The sequence below is a fragment of the Ornithorhynchus anatinus genome, chromosome 4 (assembly GCF_004115215.2).
Source record: "Ornithorhynchus anatinus isolate Pmale09 chromosome 4, mOrnAna1.pri.v4, whole genome shotgun sequence".
NCBI lineage: Eukaryota > Metazoa > Chordata > Mammalia > Monotremata > Ornithorhynchidae > Ornithorhynchus > Ornithorhynchus anatinus.
In genome coordinates, this window is record NC_041731.1 from 40,188,744 (window position 1) to 40,213,928 (window position 25,185).

Genomic DNA, 25,185 nt, shown 5'->3' on the forward strand with positions numbered 1-25,185 from the left:
GTGACCTTAGACAAGTCACTTAATTTCTCTGTGTCTCAATTACCTCATCTCTAAAGGGGGGATTAAAACTGTGAGCCCAGTGTGGGACAGGGACTATGTCCAACCCGATTAGCTTGGATCTGCTCTAGCGCTTAGTACTATGCTTGGCACATAGTAAGCGCTTAACAAATACCATGAAAAAAAGTGGCAGAGGCAGCAAATTTGGCCGCTGAAAAGGGTCCTTCCCTCAGAGAGACCCAAAGCCGGATAGGCTGCTATCCTGGAAACTGGAAAGTCATTCCCAGGGAGACTTTTCAAAGGGTTAGAGTAGAGAAGCTTTGTTTCCAACAAGCAGACCTAGGTAGTTAACTTGGAATTTCCTAACTGCCATAGCCATCAGGCTGGAGGGCAGGTAACAGCTCCCTCCAGATGGTAAGCTCCTTGTGGGCAGGGATCACATCTACCAACTCTCTTGCCTTACACTCTCCCAAGTTCTTAGTGGAATGCTCTGCACACAGTAAGTGCTCAGTCAGTGCCACTGGGGGATTGATTGTACTGGGGAGCAATCAAAAGGACAACTTTGAACTGAGTCAGGGTGGGAAGTCTGGGAATTAGAGCAGGTGGAAAGTCAGAAAACTGGTCCTGATTGAACACTGGCTCCAGTAGTCCCCAAGACTGACAGTGGGTTCAGAGGCATTCTCCCAGAGCAGCAGGTTGCCTGGAGCTGGTCTCCCATCTGAACACAGTTGGACATGTCACTTCCTTCCTGAGGAAGGAATAAGCCCTTCTCCTGGGTTAAACATCTCCCCAGCTCCCCTTCTCAAGATTATGAACTGAATGACAAGAGAAGCAGTGTGGCCTAATAGAAGGAGCACAGGCCTGGGAGTCAGAGGACCTGGGTTCTAACCCTGGCTCCACCACTTGTCTGCTGTGTGACCTTGGGCAAGTCATTTGACTTCTCCATGCCTCAGTTCCCTCATCTGCAAAATGAGGATTCAATATCTATTCCCCTTCCTGCTTAGACTGTGAGCCCCTTGTGGCCCGTTGATTTTGTATCTACCCCATCGCTTAGTACAGAGCTTGGCACTTAACACTTAAGCCAATGGAGTTTATGGGGGAGAATAGAGAATGGTGAGCAAGTGATGAGGGAAGTCAGCCTTCAACATTAATACGATCTCATCAACCACCTTAACACATATATTTTTGTTTATCTGTTTCTTATCTTTTCACATGGGTCCATAATTGATATCTACTCTCTCATTCCTTTACTGTAAATTCATCAGTTTATATCTACTGCCCTGCCATTGGATTGCAAGCTCCTCAGGGGCAGGGATGGCAATTCTTTTTTTCTTGTTGTTGTCTTATGCTGTCAAGTCATGTCTGATCCATAGCAACGGCATAGACACATCTCTCCCAGAAGATCCCACCTCCATCTGCAATCATTCTGGTAGTGTATCCATAGAGTTTTCTTGGTAAAAATATGGAAGTGGTTTACCATTGCCTCCTTCTGCACAGTAAAACGGATACTCTGCCCTTGAATCTCTCCCATTCCTCTGCTGCCCAGCACAGGGTAAGTTTTGACTTGTAGCAGATTGCCTGCCACTAACTAGCCACTGCCAAGTTAGGAATGGAATAGATATGTCTCTGCTTGACTCTCCCTCCCATAGACGAGACTGGTAGAGTATGGGAAACTCTCCAGATGTGACCCGAGAGGTGAATTCTTTTCTTACTTTTATGTAATAAAAAGGCATTCTTTTATTACTTTTTTATTATGAAAAGTATTATTTTTCTTACTCTTTTATGTTACCCAAGTACCTAATCTAGGGTTCTGTACACAGAGGGTACTCCAAAAATTCTGTATATACTGATCCCGATACTAATAAGCAAAAAAGTAACTTCGAAGGTTTGCACAGGGGAGGAAGGTTTTAAAATCTATCAGTGGCATTTACTGAGCATTTACTGTGTGCAGAGAGCACTGTACTAAGGATTTGAGAGAGCAAAATAGAATAGAATCAATATGATTCCTGCCCACAAGGAGTTTACAGACTAGAAGAAGAGATTAAAATGCCTAGACATGTTGAATTTAACATATTAATAGTATTAATTACAGTTTTTACCAAGAAAGCTCTATGGATACACTACCAGAACAACTGCAGATGGAGGTGGAGCGTTCTGGGAGAAATGCGACCATGGTGTCGCTATGGGTCGGACACGACTCGACTGCATAAGACAACAACAATAACCAGTTTTACTTACCACTCTGTTGTACTGTTCTCTCCCAAGTGCTTAGTACAATACTCTGCACAGAGTAAGCGATCAATAAATACCATTGATTTGCAAAATGAATGGAACAGTGCAGTAAACAGTTCTGCAGAGGTAATCATTAATGATATTTATTGAGTGCTTACTGGGCGCAGAGCACTGCACTAAGTAGTTAGGAGAGTACAATACAACAGAATTGATAGACACTTTCTCTTTCCACCCCTAGTACAGAGTTATGTTCCTCTCAAAGTGTCTAATGCTCGAGCAGGGAGTAAATTAGGCTCTGGAATGATTCATTCTATCGTATTTATTAGTGCATACTGTATGCAGAGCACTGTACTAAGCGTTTGGGAGAGTACAGTACAATAAACAAACATATTCCCTGCCCTCATCGAGCTTACAATTGTATCCCTAATAGTCATATGTTGCTAAGATCTTAAAAAAAAATCTTGCTCCTGTGACATGTATTCAGATCATCATCCCTATCAAGGAATTATTATTATCACATTATAACTGGGGGGGGGGATCTACATAATAATAATGATGGTATTTATTAAGAGTTTGCTATGTTCTTTAGTCTGGAAGATATATACCAACTCTAGTCAGCCAGTCTACTGTATTTTCAATTGTATTTATTGAGCACTTTCCATGTGCAAAGTATTGTACTAATTGCTTGGGAGAGTACAATATAAGAATAAGCAGACACACTCCCTGCCCACAACAAGTTTACAGTCTAGAGTGGGAGACACATTTTAATAGAAATAAATGCATTACAAGTATGCACATAAGTGCTGTGGGTCTGAGACAGGGGATGAATAAAAGGGAGCAAGTCAGGGCAAAGAGAAAAGGAGGACTTAGGGAAGGCCTCTTGGAGGGATGTGCCTTCCTTCCCTGGTGCTTAGTACAGTGGTCTGCACACAGTAAGTGCTCAATTAATAACATTGATTGATGGATTAAATACTATTTTAATGCCTGTCCCCCCCTCTAGACTGTAAGCTCCATCCAACAACCAGCAATTGAAGTTCCAACAAAGCCTAGACTCAGATATTCATTTTCTTCTCCTCCCACCCCCACTCCTCCCCACACATTTCAGGACTATTGAATTCACTTTCAGACACTTTTTTTTCTTCTCTGTTTGTGGTTGACTGCAGGGACGGGAAAGGGGTTGAGATTTTTTCTATAACTGAATTGAGAGACTTGGCCTCAAAATTCCTTCTGGAATCATTTCGTGTCTCGACTCACAGTCCTCCACTCAAGACGGCTTTGTCCAATTCAAAGAGCAGGACCACCAGGGTGAGCAGACTCCTTGCTGAACTGGGGTGAGCCCAGTAGGGTACCATTGGTGGCTGGAGAATTTCCCAGAAACTGAACTCCAGCCAGTTTATTTTGATGGGCTCTGTACTTAAAACAAGTTCCTTTCCCCTCTTTCTCCGGCTGACATGAGATTGGCAAGGAGGAGGGGATGGGAGGCAGTATCAATTTGGCAGGCATCTTGTCCACAATCATAATTTCCAACCTACAGGCATCTGGGCATCCGAGATACCAAGGGTGGTGCAAGGAGGAGGGGATGGGAGGAGAAAAGGCTGAGAAGCAGCATCAATTTGGCAGGCATCTTGTCCAGAATCAGAATTTCCAACCTACAGGCATCTGGGCATTCGAGATACCAAGGGTGGTGCAAGGAGGAGGGGATGGGAGGAGAAAAGGCTGAGAAGCAGGATCAGTTTGGCAGGCATCTTGTTCAGAATCAGAATTTTCACCCTAAAAGCATCTAGGCATCCGAGATACCAAGGGTGGTGCCATGCTGGCCGCTGGAAGAGAGCTATCCCACAGCCTTTGGGTTCCTGGTTGGTCACTTGATCTTACCCAAGAAAGGAAAGCTCATCTCAGAATTAATTGGTCCTCAAAGTAGAATTAGCCAATCAGGGCCAGGCTTGAAAGATTTTAGGGGAGATCATTCGGGAAGATTATTAAATTCAGAAAATCTCTCCTTCTCAGGCAAAGCACACAACCCAAACTTGACGGCCCTTGCTCTTTCTGTGTGTATATTTACGGGGGATTGATCTTCTCTGTGAATTTCCATAATGATACTTTCTTTTTTTAAAAAAAACAGGAGAAATATGGCAATTAAATCGAAAGACTACAGATTTTTTTCCTGTTTCAAAAAAAAGCAAATCTGAAGTTCTACCCTGAGAAGGCTATAGACTTCCCCTCCCCAGGATAAGTAGAATTCAGTCTACTTACATTATTGCATTGTTCTCTCAAAAAAAAGGAAAGGCAGGGCCTGAGCAGAAGAGGGCCTAAGAGACATCCTCTAGGCAAACATTTTCTACCCCTGAGGAGGCCTACGCCAGTGTCTCTAAGGACTTGGTCAGGTGAGGATGGGTGATTCCGAAGGAGGGTGGGCAGCTTGGGGTGCACTATTTCCTGGAGGCCGGGGTCCACCATGGATACGGAGCAGCAGTGGGAATGGATTGGGTTAGTATGGTGCCAAGCATTCAATACAGAGCTCTGCACACATTAAGTGCTCAAAAAATACCACTGAATGATGGATTAGGTGACTGATGGACCACTCATGTGAGTTCTATCAGGCTGGCAGAGCCCTGAGCAATCGACTTGGGTAACCAGCTCCGACTCTTTGCTGACCAGGCACTGGGAAGGTCAGCCCTCATGATCGAAGTGAAATCAATCAAACAATAGCAATTACTGAAAACTTACTCTATGCAGAGCAGTGTGACACCAGATTATAGTCAAGCCCCTTGAGGGCAGCGATCTACTCAATCTGTTGTGCTCTCCTGGGCATTTAGTACGGTACTCTGAACAGAGAAAGTAAAAAAATACTACTGATTTACCATCCTACTCTCCCAAATATCACTGATGGATTCAACTCAAAGCCAATTATGTAGTGCTCAAGAAAATACTTCATCCTCCTCTGTCCTCACTCTCCTATACAAATGAGTCAGGTTGATATTTTCTAATAAAAGCAGATCATAAGATTTGGCCCTGGTTCAGAGGGAACTAGTCCTAAAATCACTCTGAAGCCTAGATATTAAACACGAGACTCTCAAGTCTGACTTATTGTCCACCACCTTAACAGAAGCAGCTCTCAGTTATTTTAATCCGGACCTGAAATCTTAAGAAACGGTGTTGACCTTTGGAAAGGCAAAGAGCCAGAACAAGTGGTGGAACAAAAATCTATCTTCCAAAATGCCTAAGGGAATGGCATTGCTTTTCCCACTGAAGGCAGGAACTATCCGAGGTGGGAAGAAAACTCTGAATAGATAGAAGGGGCTGGATTCGGTTCCAGGCATTGCATTTCACTCTGCTTCCACAGGCCAAGGAGAAATGATTCACTGATTTAGTTCCAGAGTTACCATGCAACATTCTCCAATCCTTCATGGTTAGATAGCACTGGAGGTCAGGGAAACATGCATGGGATGTAAAGATTTTGCATCATTCTTATCCACTGCCTTTCTTTATTTGTTATTATCATGGCATTTGTTAAGAACTTAATATGTGCCAAGCACCTTACTAAACACTGGGGTAGATACAAGATAATTAGGTTGGATACAGTCTCTGTCTATATCCATGGGGCTTACAGTCTAAAGAGATGGAGGATAGGCATTTTATTGTTGTATTGTATTCTCCCAAGTTTTGCCCACAGTAAGCGCTCAATAAATATGATTGAATGACTGAATCCCCATTGCACACATGAGGAAACGGAGGCATAGAGAAGAAAAGTTAAGCTCACTGTGGGCAGGGAATGTGTCTGTTTATTGTTGTTCTCTCCCAAGTGCTTAGTACAGTGCTCTGCTCAATAAGTGTTCAATAAATATGATTGAATGAAAGTGACTTGCCCAAAGTCTCACAAGCAGGCAAGTGGGGTAGCCAGGAATGGAACTCAAGTCCTCTGATTCCCAGGCCTGCTCTCTTCCACTGGGGATGGGCTAAAAACCTGGACTCTGAGTGTCTCAGGTCATCTTGTGAGATTTCCGAAGCTGATATCCAGCTGGGGAATCAGGTGACCTTCCAAGCACCCAACCACAAGTTTCAGTGGACTCCAGCCACCAAGCCCTACCCTATTCAAGTAAGGACTCCAGGACAATGTCAGAGTCACTGATTGGGAGCCAGGCCTGGCCCGGTCCGGCACTTGACAATTGCCTGGTACTTCTCACTTCAGAGATTTCAGAGACTGGGTGAAAACCACCAGGCCCCTCTGATGTCCTTAGAAGCAAACATTCTTCCCCGTGTCAGAGAGGGAGAAACTGAAGCCAAGCTCTCTGTTTCCCACTGCTGTTTCACCTAATCCCACCCTGCATCCTCTTGCATGCACTGTGGGAATTCCAGGCTTGGGACCTCCCCTTTATTTGTGACCAAATCTCCAGGCTTCAGAAGAGCCCAGACCTCAGGACCCCAATGTTTCCGAGCCCCAGGCAGAGAGGAAATTCAGGATCACTAAACAGCCCTCTGAACTTGAAATCACTCAACCTTAGAAAGGGGTTTGGGAGGCCAGAAGAGGGGAAATTCCAGCAGATTGGAAATTTCCCCTACAAAAGCATCAGCAAATTGCATTCCCTTCTGTTTCTGGGTGACCAGACTCTGACCTCGTCAGCGATAAAGGTGCTCACTATTGGATTGTCATTCCATACCACAACTCTGGTGTTAAAGCTGCCAGGGTCTCCGGGACCTCGTTCAAAATCTAGTCCAAGGGCAGACACCACAACAAAAATGGTCTCAATACCATTCCTATTTCCACACCTTGTCCCTGATCCCACCTGAAAACTGGAAATTCTTGGGCTCATTCCCCTCGCCTTCTCCTCCCTGACCTGCAGAACAGCCCTTGGCACCATCTGCCATGCAGGAAACGCCAAACAATGGAATGGACCTCTCTTCCGCCAGCCTCAGCCTTGGGTTACCACTTCTGACTGTTGCCTCAGTAGGCACCCACGTCTGGCCAGGAATGGCTCCATGGGTCCATTTTCCAATGGGTCAGAACCTTGGCCACAAAATTGCCTCATCTGACTGGCCTGGGGCTCCCACCGGGTGCTCAGCCAACCCTAGTCCTGAACTCAATGGTTCACACCTCCACCCTTGTTTTCTCCACTAAGGGCCAAACTTTCACAGCAGTTCTCAAATCCTGGGGATGGAGCCATATTGGAAGGCCATGGGGATTTGCCAAGGAACTGTTTGGTTTAAAGGTTAAAAGGAAGAATTTCAGCTCTCTGAAAGTGTCATGGTATCATTATTATTATTAATAATAATGTTTGGAATCTGAGCATCCCATCAGACCCATATGAGGTCAGGAACTACCTGTGTTATTTGTTAAGGGCTTACTGTGTGTCAAGCACTGAACTAAGCCTAAATGAGGCTCACAGTCTAACTAGGAGGGAGAACAAGTATTGAATCCCCATTTTGCAGATGCAAAGAAAAATGGAGTAACTTGCCCAAGGTCCACACAGCAGGGAGGTGGCAGAGCAGAAATTGGAATCCCAGTTTTCTGACTCCCACAAGTCGGGGCAATGAGTGATTAGGAAAGGAGGACAGGCAGAAGGCTGAAGTGGGGGGGTCATGGCTACCGGCTTTCCCACCTACCCCTTTATCAAATTCCTGGAGCATTGACCATAGCTTGACACAGTGCTCTTCGGGACAGGCCAGGAAGACCTCTCTAGGGGAAGCGGAGAACCTCAGGGGTAGGAGATAAACCCATCAGCAGGCGAACAACCAGGAGCATGGCTGTCACCCAGCCCGGGATACAACTAACCAGAGCAAGTTTCTCCCTCTATCTTTCCAGTCATCTAGAAGTCTAATGCACTCCAGATGTGTTTTGTCCTCCTTGAGTTCTCAGCTCTGGGTTACCCCCATCCCTCCCCAAATCCATAATACTTCAAAGCTGCTTAGAAATTGAAAATCACTTATACGTCCGTAAGTAAAAGAAAGACCCCATTTTTTTAAAATGTCACGGCATTTCCATCTTCCAGGCAACCGAAACGGAGCCTTTGGCAATTCCAAGCCCTGGAGGGCCTGCGGAAAGTCAACTGTTTCATTGCCCGGGCCCTCTAAGGGAGTCTCGTTTCAATTTGATAAGCAATAAGCATTTTGTTTAAAAGCTTTTCCATCTGGCCCCGGCTTTTGCAGGCCCCTTCCCCCACCCAACCCCCAAGCCTTAACCTCTTCCAGTTCCATGAGTCGGGAAGGGAATGGCGCGGGAATCCGAACTCGGGGCAGAGCTGCCAGGGGAGCCGACCTTGCTGCTGCGGCCACCAGAGAGAGCCCTTCCCCGGGCCTCCACCAGTAGCCACCTGGACCCAGGCGTCCCTCCCCAAGGGCTCGTGGGGGACAAGCTCGGCGGCCAGACCCTTGACCCCTGACCCCAGCCCCCCTAAGAGAGGAATGGTGAAGCAGGATAGTCCCGGGGAGCATCTCATTCATTCATTCATATTTCTTGAGCGCTTACTACTACTACTACTAACGTTGGCATTTGTTAAGCACTTACTATGTGCCAAGCACTGTTCTAAGATGGGGGGGATACAAGGTGATCAGGTTGTACCAGGTGGGGGATATAAGGTGATCAGGTTGTCCCAGGTGGGGCTCATAGTCTTAATCCCCATTTTACAGATGAGGGAAATGAGGCACAGAGAGGATAATAATAATAATGTTGGTATTTGTTAAGCACTTATGTGCCAAACACTGTTTTAAGCGCTGGGGGGATACCAGATAATCAGGTTGTCCCAGGTCAGGCTCAGAGTCTTAATCCCCATTTTACAGAAGAGGGAACTGAGGCATAGAGAGGTTAAGTGACTTCCCCAAAGTCACACAGCTGGCCAGCGGCAGAGTCGGAATTAGAACCCACGAACTCTGACTCCCAAGCCGGGGGTCTTTTCACTGAGTCACGCTGAGAGCGTGGAAAGTCCAGTGCAGCAATAAAGAGAGACAATCCCTGTCCACAGAGCGACTTATGTATTATGTATATACCTATAATTCTATTGATTCATATTGATGCCTCTTGTATCGATGTCTGTCTCCACCCATCCCCACCTCCCCCGTCGTGGGCAGGGATTGTCTGTCTTCATTGCCGAATTGGACTTTCCAAGCGCTCAGTACAGTGCTCCGCACACAGCGCTCAGTGCAAAGAGCCCGGGTTTGGGAGTCAGAAGTCATGGGTTCTAATCCCTACTCTGTCGCTTGTCTGCTGTGTGACTTTGGGCAAGTGACTTGACTTCTCTGTGCCTCAGTTACCTCATCTGTAAAATGGGGATTAAGACTGAGAGCCCGATGTGGGACAACCTGATCACCTTGTATCCCCCCAGCGCTTAGAACAGTGCTTTGCACATAGTAAGCGCTTAAGAAATACCAACATTCTAATTATTAAGCGCTCCACACATAGGCTCGAATGAATAAATGAACGAATCCCCAGGCCGCCCCGCCGCTGGGAGAAAACTCCTCCGGTCTCCGGTTTCTCCCATCCCACTGGCCCGGCTCGCGGGGGAAACTGAGGCCCGCGGTTCCCGCCCCCGGGGGGAGAAGGGGAAGACCGTAAGCCCGTCAAAGGGCAGGGACTGTCTCTGTTACCGATCTGTCCATTCCAAGCGCTTAATACAGTGCTCTGCACACAGTAAGCGCTCAATAAATACTATTGAATGAATCTCAAAGCACCGGCCCCCCTCCGTCCCAAGTGTACTCACTTTAGTGGGGGTCGGTCCCGGGGGGCGGGGGAGGGCAGCCCTCGCCCCCAGCCCGCTCTGGGAGCGTCCCGGTGGCCGCCTCCCCCGCGCCGCCCTCCCTGCCTGCCGGGCCGGCCTGGCCGTCCGTCCCGCTCCACGGCCCGGACAGCCCCGCACCTGGCCGGGCTCCTGGGCCGGTCCTGGCGGGACGGGCGCGGGATGGGCCCGGGGGCCCCGCAGCCGCAGGGGTTAAACAGCCGCCCCCTCCTCCTCGTCTTCCTCCTCCTCCTCCTCCTCCATTCCCCGCTGGCTTCCTGACCGCCCCCTGCCCCTTTCCCGGAGTTCCTGCATCCCCCTCTGCCCCGCGCCCCTCCTCCTCCTACCCCTCCTCCTCCTCCTCGGGCCCCCGCTCCCCCGCCCAGGACCGGACAGCCCCCACTGGACCGGACAGGACCTCCCCGGACCGCCCAGCCCCGGACAGGACCGGCCCGGTCCGGGCCGCCCAGGACTGGACCGGACAGCCCAGGATCGGACAGGACCGGACCGGACAACCCCGGACAGGACAAAGCCGGACAGGACCGGACCGTCCCGGACCGCCCAGGACCGGACCGGACCGGACAGCCCCGGGCAGGACCAGACAGCCCAGGACCGGACAGGACAACCCCGGACAGTACCGGACCGTCCAGGACCGGACAACCCCGGACAGTACCGGACCAACCCCGGACAGTACCGGACCGTCCAGGACCGGACAACCACGGACAGGACCGGACAACCCCGGACAGGTCCGGACCGTCCAGGACCGGACAACCCCGGACAGGACCGGACCGTCCCGGACCGCCCAGGACCGGATCGGACAACCCCGGACAGTACCGGACCGTCCAGGACCGGACAGCCCCGGACAGGACCAGGCCTCCCAGGACCGCCCAGGACCGGACCGGACAGTCCCGGACAGGACCGCCCAGGACAAGACCAGCCCTCCCCGGACCGCCCAGGACCGGACGGAAGAGGACCACCCCGGTCCGGACCGGCCCCGCTCCGCTCACCGCCGCCCGCTGCTCCGGGATCCCCGCGGGACCGCCCGGACCCGAGGACGGACAGACAGGGGAAGCCGGAGACGGACACACGGACGGACAGACAGGGCAAGTCGGAGACGGACACACGGACGGACAGACAGGGCAAGTCGGAGACGGACACCAGGACACAAGGACAGACGAAGCCAGAGACGGACGCACGGACACAAGGACAGACAGACGAAGCCGGAGATGGACACACGGACAGACGGACGGACAGGCGGACAGGGGAAACCGGAGACGGACACAGGGACAGACGAACAGCCAAAGCCGGAGATGGACACTCGGACAGACAGGCGAACAGACGGACGAAGCCGGGAGGCGCAGGGCTCCCCTCTTTCTAGACCCGATTTTGCGCTCGCCCCCCGGGGATCGGGGGAGGGGCGCGGGGATGGGGCCCCGAGCGGGTGGGCGGGAAGGTAGGAGGGTAGGGGGGTCTGGGTGCCCGCCCCGCCACCCGGCCCGGCCCAGCCCAGCCTCCCCTGCTCCGGCCGGGGGGCTCCCCGGGGATCGGGGACCCCAGGATGATCTCCGGTTGGGAGGTGAGCTGGGGGGAGGAGAGCTGGTCTCATTAGGACGGGGCCTAGGTCGCTTTCTGGATTTTGATGCGAAAACAGCCCCACCGTGACTTTCGACTCCCAGGAGATGCCTCCCTCCGCCTCCTTCGAGACCTTGTTTAACCTCCCTCTGGATCCACGCAGCCCCCGGGGGAGAAGGGCGCGGGACTGGGAGTCGGGAGGCTGGGGTCTGCCTCCTGCTTGCCACGTGACCTTAAGCGACTCATTTGACTTCTCTGTGCCTCAGTTTCTTCCTCTATAAAATGGGGATACTATACCCGTTCTCTCTCCTCCTGAGACTGAGTCCCAGTTAGGACAGGCACTGTGTCCGACCCACTGGTGCTGAATCTACCTCCGGGCTTGGAACACAGTAAAAGCTTAACAGATATTATTTTACTACTAATAAATAAATAATAAATTATCCTTAATAATAAAATAGTAATCATTCAACCCCAGCCAGGAGCCAGTGCATGGGTAACGAGGCATTCTCCCTAGCCCATGGCATGGACCTTCCGTATTCTCAGTTGTCCCAAGCATATCCCTCCCAACCCATAGCCCGGGGAGCCAGCCCTGGCCCCCAGCTGTGGTTTACAAACTGGGCTCCCAGAATGGGTTAGTTGTCTTGAAGCACCCTTAATGGGAAATAGGATACCTTATAACTCACTGGAGTCCCCTAGATTCCCGGGGCCTAACATCCCAGGGCTTGGATGTAGCCTTTCTCCAAGCCTAAGGGTTTCCTCCTTCCAGGCCTGAAGGAAATCTTAGATTGAGGGGCGTGGGCAGGGTCCGGGGCTGGGAGTGGGGAATTTGATGCCTTTGAGGCAGGTCTCTCTAATCCTGTCTGTCCTCTTCCTTCCCTCCCACTGTGACCCAGGGGCCCAGCAGAGGCCCGTCTCCTAGGTGGACATGGTTAGGGACTTCCTTGCTGCTGCTGGGACTTACCCTTGGTGTTGGGGAGAGGTCAATACTAATCTCTCAAGGAAGGTCTTCAGAACAAGGGGTTAAAGAACAAGGGGTTAAAGTTGGCCACAAAATGGGTTTCTAACTGTCCCTCAATCAATCGTGGTTTATCAGTCACGAGAAGTAGCGAGGCTTAGTGGATTAAGAACCGATCCGGGAGTCAGAACAACCCGAGTTCTAATCCCAGTTCCGCCACATATCTGGTGTGTGACCTTGGGCAAGTCACTTCACTTCTCTGGGTGTCAGTTACTTCATCTGTAAAATGGGATTAAGAGTATGAGCCCCATGTGGGAGAGGGACCGTGTCCAACCTACTTGTTTTGTTGTCGGTCTCCCCACTTCTAGACTGTGAGCCCTACGTTGGGTAGGGATTGTCTCTATTTGTTGCCAAATTATACTTTCCAAGCACTTTGTACAGTGCTCTGCACACAAGTGCTCAATAAACATTGGGAGATACATTCTTTACTTTGAAGGAGTTTATAATCTAATGGGGAAATAGACATTCATCAGCTATCGACCCCTCAGACCCTTCCCTCTGAAGCAGCTCTCCTAGATCAATAACATCACCATTTGGCCGGTCCTGCACTGGACGATCAAACAGTCTCTTCCCTTGTCCTGCCCTGTGAAACCGGCCGGCCGCTCAGAGGGCTCGGGTGCCTCCTAATTACTGATGGAAGTGAAAAAAAGGAAGCTAGAGAGAAGAAATGAAGATTCCAGCCAACCTCCAGGATTTGCCACACTCCCAGAGAGGGAGCCCACTGTGCCATTGCCATCAAGGTCTTCCCCGGCCGGATCCTTTGAGATCCCCTCTTTGGAAGATGTGTTGTGAGTGCAGCTGTGGGCTGCTAAGCAGTTATGTTGAGAAGCAAATTTGCTTTCTCCAGTGCTTAATTTGTAAGGGGAGAAAAGTTGGGGCTCAAGCGACTGTACAATTTTGCATGTTAAATTGTAATGACTTTGAAGGGATATGAACAGCCAAGTCCAGGGTTGCCAGGACTAAACTCTGCCAAGCCACAGTGCAAATTAGACACGTGCCCCTAGTCATGTTGGGTAGCCCAGGAAAGACAGGCAGAGTGGAGAAAGTTGTGGCTGGGAAGGAGGTGAATGGAATCAGAGTGTGCGCTCTATTTCCAGACTACCCCCCTTCAAATTAGGGTGTCTGTGTTTCATTCATTCAATCATATTTATTGAGCACTTACTGTGTGCAGAGCACTGTACTAAGCGCTTGGGAGAGTACAATGCAACAATAGACATGTTCCCTGCCCAGAATGAGCTTACAGTCTAGAGGTGGGGAGACGGACATCAATACTAATAAATAAAATTACAGATATGTACATAGGTGCTGTGGGGCTGCAAAGGAGAAAGAGAAAAGGGAACAAGTCAGGGCAACACCGAAGGGAGTAGGAGATGAGGAAAGGTAGGGCTTAATCTGGGAAGGCCCCTTGGAGGAGATGTGCCTTCAATAAGGCTTTTGAAGCGGGGAGAGTAATTGTCTATCGGATTTGAGGAGGTAGAGCTTTCCAGGGCAGTGGCAGGATGTGGACTTGAGTGGGCATCTTCTTTCCTACCTGCTTTCTCTCACCCAGGGAGTTCTGTCTCCTAGGACTAAACTCAGGATAGCACACTCAAAGGGGCTCCAATCTAAATTCCTGGAAGAGTGGGGGCAGCATTGGAATCCATTACTTTGTTTTAGTTTGAGGAATAATCTGAGATTTGGAGAATTGGAAGGAAGTGCTGTCTGGAAAAATGGTCTACAAAAGGCTTTTCAGGTGACAGTGGGAAAAGGGGTTGGGGAGAGTAGAGAAAGACAAGGCTAAAGGCCCTAGTAACTATTTTTATTTTAACCTTTAAGGTCTTGTCTACAAATTGTGAAATTGTGACATATTCACTTGGGCTCCAAACCTCCAGGAATCATTATTCCAGGTCTCTAAATGCCTCCACTTTGGTTGCAAATATAGACTTCCTGTAAAAGCAGCTTGCCAGAAAAAGACCCCAAACAGGCATCTTCTCATTACCTTGTTCAGAGTAGCTAATCTAGGGTGGAAGTTTCATCCCATTAAAAATAAACACACAAATCCTATCCTATACTGAAATCCCCACGGCTCTTCACAGTACCCCAGAGGTAGAGTACCCCAGAATAGCTGGTCTTCCATTGTGAGCTTGTTATTATTTCCATTCTATACACAGAAACCATGAACACCCACATCTAGGAGTGACTCTCTCCCTCACTAGACTTGGAAGCTGTTTAGGGGTAGGGATTGGGTCTACTAACTCTACTGTACTCTCCCACGTGCTTAGTGTGGTGCTCTAAGGATGTAAAGTTTGGGTGGTGTTTTTTTTTTTATCAGAACACCCTGATACTTTTGAGTAAAAACTATCTCCTCACTCTTGCAGATAGCAAAATTATAGCTGGAAAAAGCTGCACCATAGTCACTAGGAGAATCCAAGACATCAGATTCCCAGACCATTAATTATGGTATTTGTTAACTGTGTGTCAAGCACTGTTTGGAGTGCTGGAGTAGATACAAGGTAATCAGGTTGGACAAAGTCCATGTCCTACATGGGACTCAGAGTCTTAGTCCCCCTTTTACAGATGAGGTAACAGGCACAGAGAAATGAAGTGACACAGCAAACAAGTGATGGAACCTCTGATTGCCAGGCCCATGCTCTTTCCACTGGGCCACACTGGTCCCCATCACACTAAGCTCTTTGCTTTTTTTTTTGCCCTGTGAATCTGCTCAACCATCGTTCAGCCAGAAGGTGTTTTGTAGATGCATCAGAGAGCCACTCACCTGGTCCATAGCGTGCCGTCATTTGTCTGGAATCGGGATGCCTCTTCTAATCTCCACCTTCTGGGAACTTTGCTATTGGAACAAGGGAAATCAGAGAAACGTGATAGATTACTTTCACAGCAAGTGGCACGGTTTTGCTTATTTGCAAATGAAGATTTCCAAGAAAGATGTAGTGGAGATATGCATAGATTTTTAAAACACAAAGTTAAAAGTTAAAAAGCAAAGCACAGATCATGATGATTCTCTCTTGGGGTTGCGGTGACGCCCTTGCCGTTTGCCATAGACAGGGCCCGGCAACAATTCGGGACAGGCCAGTAGTAAAATAATAAAAGCCTTTTTGTGGGGAGGAGAGGAGAAAGATGAAGAACTGGTAAATTTGTTGGAAACAAATGTTGGGCTACTGGGATTCAGATTTCAACTCTTTTTAAGGTAGACAATGCAAATTTTCAAAGATGTACCCCCACTAGGAGGAGACAGCAGCCTGGAGCCAGGGAAGGCTGAAATTCCATTTATGGGAAAGGGCCACCAACTGCTGCAATCTCCTGCCTCCACCCAGAGGTGGTTTCTGCCAAGACCAGATTCTTATTTCAGTGAGGCGTTGACTTGAGGCAGTCACAGGAGGGAAGACAAGTTGGCCTTTTAAAAATCAGCATATACAGGCTTTTTTGTTTGTTTCCTTTTTTAAATCATCTGAAGTACCCTAAGTGCTACCTTTCACAGCCACAAAGATGAGTATCTGTCCAAGATTCTCCATGGAAACATTCAGACAGGTTCCAAATGAAATGAAAGGAAATAACTTGCTACTCAAACTAAATTCTTCCTACTCTACAGGAGCATTGTTCAATCGTAGGGAGAATTTACTCTCTCGCCTCCCAATTTCAGCTGCAGCCCTTAGTGGTCTAAATTAACTAGAAACACTTGTTTTTGTTTTTAAAGCCCAGGTTAGTGAACCACTTGATTTTCAATTACAAAATTCTCTTCCTTAATTTAGCATCTTTGCAGGCTTTCTGAACCCTGGAGATCCATATTTATCTATGTATTCTATTGCAAAATTTCTTTAGCAGTTTCTCACCAAACATAACAGAAGACATAAAGGAGACAGTGGTCCTGATAATGAATTGATTGAGAGTTGCCAAGGTGGATCCTCCATTAAGAGGGGATTTTTGAATATATCTCCTCTAACAGTGCTGTCCAAACAGTGGGACCAGAAAGCTCTGATGCATAGGGCCTCCACAACTAAATTGCAATTGCTCAGGTGGCAGGACCTGGAATCAGGGCCAGGAGGAAAGAATCTCTCAAATACCCTTCCCAGCTGAAACTCATTCTCCTCTCATGGCCCGCATCATGATTTTACAAGGTCAAGAAAAAGCCCTGCCAAATCAAAGGACAAAAGATGTACTTTAGAATTGAAATTCTCTTGTCACATTCTCGACCCCACAGTCTCATTTGTTTGGGATCTCAACCACAGAAGCCTTCCAACGACCAGGAAACACATTGTGGGTTTTGAGCTGCTGTGCCCAGAGGAATGAGCGCATGTCCTCAGGGCTCTAAGCAAAGAGTGCTTCTCAGAGGGGATTGAGGGTTGGAAAGTGGGTGGATCCCTACCCTACATAGATTCCCGGAGCCTCACAGCTGAAGCAGTGTCCAGAAGATCATCATGAACAATGGTATTTGAGTGCTTACTATATGCAGAAGCACTGTACTAAGCTCTTGGGAGGGTATAATTCAACAAAATTGGTAGATACATTCCCTGACCACAAGGAGTTTACAACCTAGAGGATGTTCAGCTCTGGAATGGCTACCATTCATAGGAGAATGGGCCAGTAAAATTGGGCTGGTTAGCAAGCTTAGGGCCAGGTCTGAGTGTGCGTGTACCTAGTCAGATAGCCAGCACACATTTCTACTCCTGCATGCAGTCAGGTATGTCCACGCCCAGAAATCAAGTTATGCGGCCCAAGTGGTAAACCCAACCCATGGCACATTCAATAATGCTGGACACCTATTTGTTGCTCCCCAGTAGGGGCATCTCTTGAGTGCATGTTTTCATGTATCTGGGGAGTTCTCCTCCTTGAATTAACTTTGGGCCTGTCTTAGGACCTCTTCCCCAAGCTCCCCTCCTAGAATATCTCTGGGCCCAGCTGTGGTCTAGGTCCTCCTCAAAACAAGCTCACTCAAAGCACAGCCTACTGCAGGTGGAGCAAAATGACTAAGGTGAAGGAGTGGCTGGAAAGGGGCAGCTGTCTTTTTATGGCGCTAAGCTGAAAACAGATTTTTTTGAGGGCAAAGAACTGTGAGGCCTAGTGGAAAGAGCAAGGGCCTGGGAGTCAGGGGACCTGAGTTCTAATTCCAGCTCTACCACTTGTTTGCTGTGGGACTTTGGGCAAGTTGCTTAACTTCTCCATGTTTCAGTTACCTCACCTCTAATATGGAAGTTTAGCCTGTGAGCTTCTGTGGGACAGGGACTGTGTACCACATTATTATCCCCCAGGGCTAAGTTCAGTGCCTGGCACCAAGTGCTTAAAAAATAACATAAACCTCCCCCGCCCAAAAAAACATCATCAAAAACAACAACAAAAAACCATTTCCTTGGTTCAAGCTTGAACGAGAACCCAGTAATGTAACACCTATCCAAGGGTCTTACTTTAGGTACTGCTTTCCTAAGTAGTAGGCAAAACAAGAATTCCTGCCAACCTGGCACCAGGTTTCTAGAAAAGGATCTAAACCTAGAGAAACACCATGGACTAAAAGATAGAGCATGGGCCCAAGAGTCAGAAGGACCTGGATTCTAATCCCTGCTCTATCTATTGTCTGCTGTGTAACCTTGGGCAAATCACTTAACTTCTCTGTGCCTCAGTTACCTCATCTGTAAAATGGGGATTAATGCCATGAGCCTCACTGTGTCCAACCTGATAAGCTTGTATCTATCGCAGAACATAGTATATTATCTGACACACTGTAAGCACTGAACAGATAGCATTAAGGATAATCTTTAACCCTCTCTCTGCACCCCCACTTGGGGTTCCCTTTGTCTCTGGAAGTGGAACTCTGACAAAGGGTTTGTCAATCTGAGAGGCTCCCCCCTTCCTGCCGATACGATACCTGTGGCCGCTGCAGAGCCATCCCAGGCTGCCCCGCCTCCGCCTGCTTTTTCTGGGGCTTCGACACGCCTCTCTGAGCCTCCCAACAATTCTCCATAGCCCCAGTCGTGCCCTTCTCTGTTGGGGCCGCCGATCCGCCGATGTCCAGGCCACCCCACCTGGTCTCCTTTAGACCTCCTCTCTGATCCTGGTGCCCTGCAGATCTGGTCATTCGGCTGCCTGGAGGTGGGAGGCCCCTCTGGAGGCTGGAAGGGTGGCTTTTTATGCTTTCCTTCCTGTGTAAATCAGGATTGGGATGGACAATCCCAGCCCGGACTTCCTGTGTGTGTTGCTTGCTGATAAAGAGAGTTCTGTCAGCAGAACAAACACACCATCGCCTGGCCTGAGTGGTCTGGTGGGGGCAGGGGGAAGAGGGGTGGAGGAGGGTCTAAAGCAGGAGGAAGGCAGTACTGTACCTGGGGAAATGTTCCTGGGGACCCACAGGCACGTAAGACTTAAAGGGACAGCAGGGGCCCAACTTCTCCACTGAGGCCTTGCCCACCACACCCATCGCTCTACAGGCAGCTGCTACCTGAGAAGGGGAGAATGTTCCATTAAGACCCATCTCCCTGTGGCAGATGGCTTGGGCCTCAGTTTTTTCCACCAGTAGTGACTGACTCTTAGACAAGTACTGAGTCTAATGAAGCTATCCATGCAGATTTTTGTTAATCACTTCCCAGGTTTCTGCTACAAGGTAGAAGGCAAACTTTCAGTTTGACCTTCTTTCCCACAGACTGGCCCATCACCACCACTTTGCTAAAAAGTCATTAACAGACCTAGGGGTTCCTTGGAAGGAAGAGATGGTATTGGATTCTGAACACTGGTTACTTATTCATGTACTTTCACTCTCTTTATCCCTCTCTTTCCCGCCTTCTCCCTTTTCTCTCAGTGCCTAAGACCATGCTCCATAAATACTGTTTGCTCAGGCAATACTGCTGGCTAGCTAGCTGACTGACTGACCAGAAGACCGAGTGACATATGTGATGGGGCTGGCTGGTCCTTTGCCCATCCCATTCTCCACTTGACTCCAAAGGTCTGATCACCTTAACTAGAGGTAAGTCCCAGAGAAATTTGGGGAAAACCAGAATCAAAACCAGAGTCTCCTCTTTCAGGTACCTGGAGCATACGTACAGGGGTGAAGTTGTTTTGGAGAAATGTGTTTTCAAGGTTTTGCTTTCTTTTCATCTGTTTTTTGCTGTTTTCTGCCCCTGCTGCCCTCCCCCGTCGACCCCCTGGTCCCAGGGGAGCCAGCAGGATGGGATCATTTTGCCCTTCCACCTTTGATAGTTTTTTGTCCAGTGTCAGCTGGCGATGGCTCTGGAGTCTTGGAGGTACCAATCTCGGACACCTGGCAGGAAGGAACTGCTAGATATGTTTCCAGCCTCTTCCTCCACTCCTACCATCAATGGGTACCCAGACCCACAGCCCCCCAAGGCACCAAGACCATGCTGCCCAGGCAGACTTCCCTGTCTCCCACTAATGCCTCCTCTGGTCCTCATGCTTTCACCATGTTCCCCCTGGGGAGGTCCCCTCTCCTGCCACAGTGGACACCTGGACTGGTCAGGGGAGCACCGGGCTGGGATTCAGGAGGCTTGAGTTCTGCCACCATTTCTCTTGAACATCTTGAGCCAGTCTCTGCCTTCTGGCTGGAAAATGACTTTTGGAATTCTGGGGCTCATGTGAAGGAATCAGTATGAGAGGCCCCTCCCACCATGTCTCTACCCACCCTGTTTGCCCAGGTTGGGTGCAACTGCAAGGCAGAATTCAGGGCATTCAAGACATTCAGGGAACAGGGGCAAAACAGAAAGGAAAAAGTCCCCCAGGTGACTGTGCACCTTTTGGTAGAATTCCCGGTGCAAGAAGGAGGTGGTCTGAGAGCAGAGGTGGGGAAAGTTTTTTAATCTTTTAAATAGTATTTGTTAAGCACTTCTATGCAAGTTAATCCGGTTGGACACAGTCCCTGACCTGCAAGGAGCTCACAGTCTTAATCCCCATTTTACAGATGAGGTAACCAAGGCACAAAGGAGTTAAGTGACTTGCTCAAGGTTACACATCAGTCAAGTATCAAAATAGGCATTAGAACTCAGGTCTTCCTGATTCCCAGGTGGGTGCTCTTTCTATTAGGTCCTGCTTCTTCACAGTGGTCAGTGGCAGTTCTCAGTGGTCCAACAGTTTAAAGCCTCCCCAGCTCCTCACCCTTGGACTCAGAGCCTCCAAGGGGTAAAACAAATTTGAAGAATTCCCTTTGGTCAATTCTTGAGGAACCTGAGAATTGGGGAAGAGAAAAGGGCCACATTTTCTTTTGCAGTTGCTTCTTGAGAGGAAAAGGGCAAGGGAAAGAAGAACAAAGCAGAGACGGTTGGTGGAAGGAGCATGCTCCTTACCGCTATGATTTATTTCTGCCTCTGCAAGTGGGAATTATTTGTTAGTGTCCCTGTCCAGGTTTGGCCAGCATGTGTTAGCTACTTCCTTGGAGAGTAGTTGGACTGTGTCCAATTTGATTAGCTTGTATCTACCCCAGCGCTCAGTACAGCCCCGGTATATAGTAAGTGCTTAATAAATACCATTAAAAAAACCAGTGGATGGTGCTGACACTATTCATGAATGTGAGAAGTGACAGGGAGGAAGCATTCTTTTCTTCACTTTCAGTGAACCTCCTTTTTCTCCCCTTTCCTCTTCTTCCTCCTCTTCCTCATCATCCTTCTACTCCTTCCTCTTCCTCCTTTGCGCCTCCTCTTCCTTCCAGCCTCTGATTCTGCCATCCCTTCACAGACTTGCCCATCCACTCTCATCTCCAGACAAGGTTCAGCCAATCAGCTTGCTCCGGTCCCAGATGTTCTGAAGCCAACAGCCTCCTAACATCAGAACTCGGGGCCCCTTGAGGAAGAATAGCAATGAGTGTGGATCCCTTGGAGTACACACCATACTGCTTTTCAATTGGAAATGTTCCAACGCCTGTCTGTATCCCTCATTCCTGCCAATATCTACAGGGCAGGGAAGGAGAGGCCTCTCTCAAAGGGGTCACTTGGGACCAAGGATCATATCCAGGGTGATGACTTCTTGGGAGCTTTCTTGAATCAAATCAAACTGCCAGTTCAGGAAAGCTCCTCCTGCAGGCAGGAGGATGGATCAGTTGACCTCTTTAGGTTCCTGCTAGCTCTATGTTTAAAGGGGGCTCACTGCCACGTTTTGATTCAAGAAAATGTGCCTGGTGGTGCATCTTGGGATTCAGCTCATAGGTACCACAGAATTTCCAAGATTCCAGTCCATTTCCCAGTAAGGATTCTCCTCCCCACCCCTCCCAATTCTAATACTGAAAGCAGGTTACCTTTTCCAGTCCTGCTAGCGCTCCGGAGGGGTTAGAAGACCAAGCTGGAAGTTGTCTTCTCCCAGGTCCTGGGTTTTCCACTGCTACCTCAGTGGCTCAGGAACCCAGACCCACATCATCATGACTGATAGCATAGCATCCGTCTGTCCTTACCCATGGCCCCAGGCAGCTGTGTGACAGGTGGGCTATTCGGACCTCTCCAATTGAGCCTTCAGGGGAGAAAATGTTGAGAAGGGGAAAGAAAACATTTCCTGTTTGTCTAAATATATGAGCTGGTGAGAGAAAGAGAAAGAGAGAGAGAGAGAGAGAGAGAGAGAGAGAGAGAGAGTGAGTGGTCAGCAAAGGGCCAGAGTGGCAATTTTCACAATTGGAGGGAGAGACTTTTACTTCAAAGGGCTTTTCCAAATCTTTTGGTGCTGTCAGCAGGGACATTTAGGGAGGATTCACTCCATTCTGGCAGAGGTCCTAGGAGCAGTGCAGTGGGCCGGGGGTGGGGATGGGAAGAGGGATCCTGGCAGGAAGAATCTTTTTGCTTGGGTTTGCTACCCTCTTTCACAGGGGCACCACCTGCACCTGGATTGGGGTCCACTTTCCTATCAATGGAGGGTTCTGTGAGCAGGTTGGGGGTGCTGACAGGAGTCCCATTCCCCAGGATCAGTGAGAATTGCTGAGAGCAGCCGATCCACCCCCCAAGCCCTGGAAGCCACAGGAGCCATGAGGGATTGGGGAGGTGATTTTTCAGGATCCACAGGATGGGGTACAGTGATCATCGGGGAGTGACTTGAGAAGCTGCGTGCTTAGTGGAAAGAGCATGGACTTGGAAGTCAGAGGACATGGGATCTAATCCCAGCTCCACTACTCGTCTGTTTTGTGACCTTAGGCAAACCACTTAACTTCTCTGTGTCTCAGTTACCTCATCTGTAAAATGGAGATGAAGACTGTGAGCCCCACGTGGGACAAGCTGATTACCTTCTATCTATCCCAGTGCTTAGAACAGTGCTTGGCACAAAGTGCTTAACAAATACCATAATAATAATAATTATTATTATTAGAAGCAGCCTCATGGAGTGGGTAGAACACAGGCCTGGGAGTCAGAAGGTCAAGAGTTCTAAACCTGGCTCCACCACTTGTCTGCTGTGTGACCTTAGGCAAATTACTTCACTTCTCTGGGCCTCAGTTACCTCATCTGGAAAATGAGGATTGAGACTGTAAGGTTCATGTGGGACAGGGACTGTGTCCAACCTGATTTGCTTGAATCCACCCTAGTGCTTAGTACACGGCCTGGCACATCGTAAGAGCTTAACAAATACGATCATTGTAATTAAATTAATAATAATAATAATGTTGGTATTTGTTAAGCGCTTACTATGTGCAAAGCACTGTTCTAAATGTTGGGGTAGGTACAGGGTCATCAGGTTGTCCCACGTGAGACTCAAAGTTAATCCCCATTTTACAGGTGAGGTAACTGAGGCACAGAGAAGTGAAGTGACTTGACCACAGTCACACAGCTGACAAGTGGCAGAGTGGGAATTCAAACCCATGACCTCTGACTCCCAAACCTGGGCTCTTTCACTGAGCCACGCTAAATTAATAATAATAATAGTATGGTATTTGTTAAGCACTTACTATGTGCCAAGTGATATTCTAAGTACTGGGGTAGGCACAAGTTTATTAGGTCTGGGTGAATGTAGGTTTTGACATCACACCACTCCTGAAGCCATGGCCCATTGACCTGGGTTCTGCACCTATTCAGGAGCCATGAGGACACCACAGAAGGAAAGCAGTAATGATGAGTTTCAAAGATTTAAGAGACTTCTGAAGGGAATACAAAATCTAAATCTGCCAAGAGCTGGCATGACCCAACTGGAGTAACAGAATCTCTTTTGTGCAGACAGAGGATGTAAGGGTTTTGAATTTCCACCTACGTGCCCTGTTCCTCTTAGCACCACCTTGATAAATCTGCACAAATTCTGATTCCTGTTAGGGAACTGGACCGAAGCCTAGATTTGTTTAATTTTCCTTCCAAGTGGTTACGTGCTCCTTAATGGCCTTATCACTATCTTTCAAGTTGGGCAGACAGGAATCTTGCCATGGGATTGTGGCCAAGGAATCCACTTGACTGGCTGCTGTTACCCAAGATACCGAGGGTAAGAACCCAGATCTCCTGACTCTGAGTCCTGCTCTCTTTCAACTAGGCCACTTTGCCTCTCCTAGGACACCTCTGATCTAGAACTGGAAGGCACTCATGGTTGATAAGGTTTGGCCAAAAAAGAAGAGTAGGCTCTCTTTCAAATCTCACTTTTTTCCATGCCTTCTAGGTTTGGAGTATCTCTCTTGGGAAAGGCTAAGCTGTGGAAAAGAAGTAGCATGACTTAGCGGGAAGAGTACAGGCCTGAGAGTCAGAGGACCTGCATTCTAATCCCAGCTTCCCCACTTGTTTGCTGTTTGACCTTGGGCAAATCACTTGCCTTCTCAGTGTCTCTGTTACTAAATCTGTAGAATAGGGATTAAGACTGTGACCTCCATGTGGGACAGAGACCATGTCCAACCTGATTATCTCCTATAGCACTTAATACAGTGTCTGATAGGTAGTAAATGCCTAACAAGTATCATTTTTTAAAAAAGGATTTACCCATGAATTTTATATTTTGGTTTAAAGACAGCAGAAACTACTGGCAAGTTAGACATCTTGAACTCTCATCCCAGTTGACATTGACTTTTTTGTGTTTCTAAACCTCTGTACCCTCCTCACACCTACTGGACAGAGCAGTTAACACTTAAATTTCCCCATGAAGGCTGAGGTGTTCAGAGGGTTGAGGGTTGGCAAGACTCCTGACGGCTTTCAATCAGTCAGTCAGTCATCAGTGCAGCATTTATTTTTCCAAAATTGATCTCTGCCTTCTGTGTGGCTTGGGCAAAGCACTTAACTCCTCTGTGCCTCAGTTTCTTCACCTGTAAAATGGGGGTCCAATACCTGTTCTCCCTCTTAGACTGTGAGATCCATGTGGGATAGGGACTGTGTCCCATCTGATTAACTTGTGTCTACCCCAGTGCTTAGACTAGTGCTTGATACAGAGTAAATGCTTTATAAATACCATTTAAAAAAGGACTCCCCAAAACATCAGTGGTGCTCGCTGCAGCCATGAAAATTCAGAACCAGTCTACAGACCCTAGTCAGCTTGCTCAAAATGGGCCTTACTCAGGGTATGAGACAAACATCTTCTACATTTCAACAATTTGACCAAAGCTGTTATTTAAAAGGTTGGAATTTACCCATAATCCAGAATTACACTGGGCACCTTTTAATGTGAAGAGAGGAATCCGAAACAATTTTGGAAAATAAAATTCAGAGCCAGAAAGAGGAAGGGAGAGGGGGAAAGAGAAAGAGGTTAGTGGGGAAGAGCGAATAAGTACTCAAATTCCCCATTGGCAGAAACAGTAAA

At 48.4% G+C, this 25,185-nt stretch overlaps 1 protein-coding gene across 7 annotated transcripts in view; it reads right to left on the reverse strand.

The window, feature by feature from the left end:
* EGFL7 (EGF like domain multiple 7) overlaps nt 1–21,913 on the reverse strand; it is a 41,365-nt gene extending 19,452 nt beyond the window's left edge. For 2 of the 7 annotated variants that reach the window (XM_039911785.1, XM_029063350.2), the window contains exons 1-2: nt 18,377–18,606; nt 15,278–15,349 (exon numbers count right to left, since the gene is read on the reverse strand). The gene's annotated coding sequence lies outside the window, so the exon portion shown is untranslated. Of the gene's footprint in view, nt 1–9,920; nt 10,009–10,942; nt 10,962–15,277; nt 15,350–15,988; nt 16,074–18,376; nt 18,607–21,742 lie in introns of those variants that run through there. The other 5 variants (XM_029063351.2, XM_029063353.2, XM_029063354.2 and 2 more) reach the window with 5 other exon arrangements.
* Between the last annotated feature and the right edge of the window lie 3,272 nt (nt 21,914–25,185).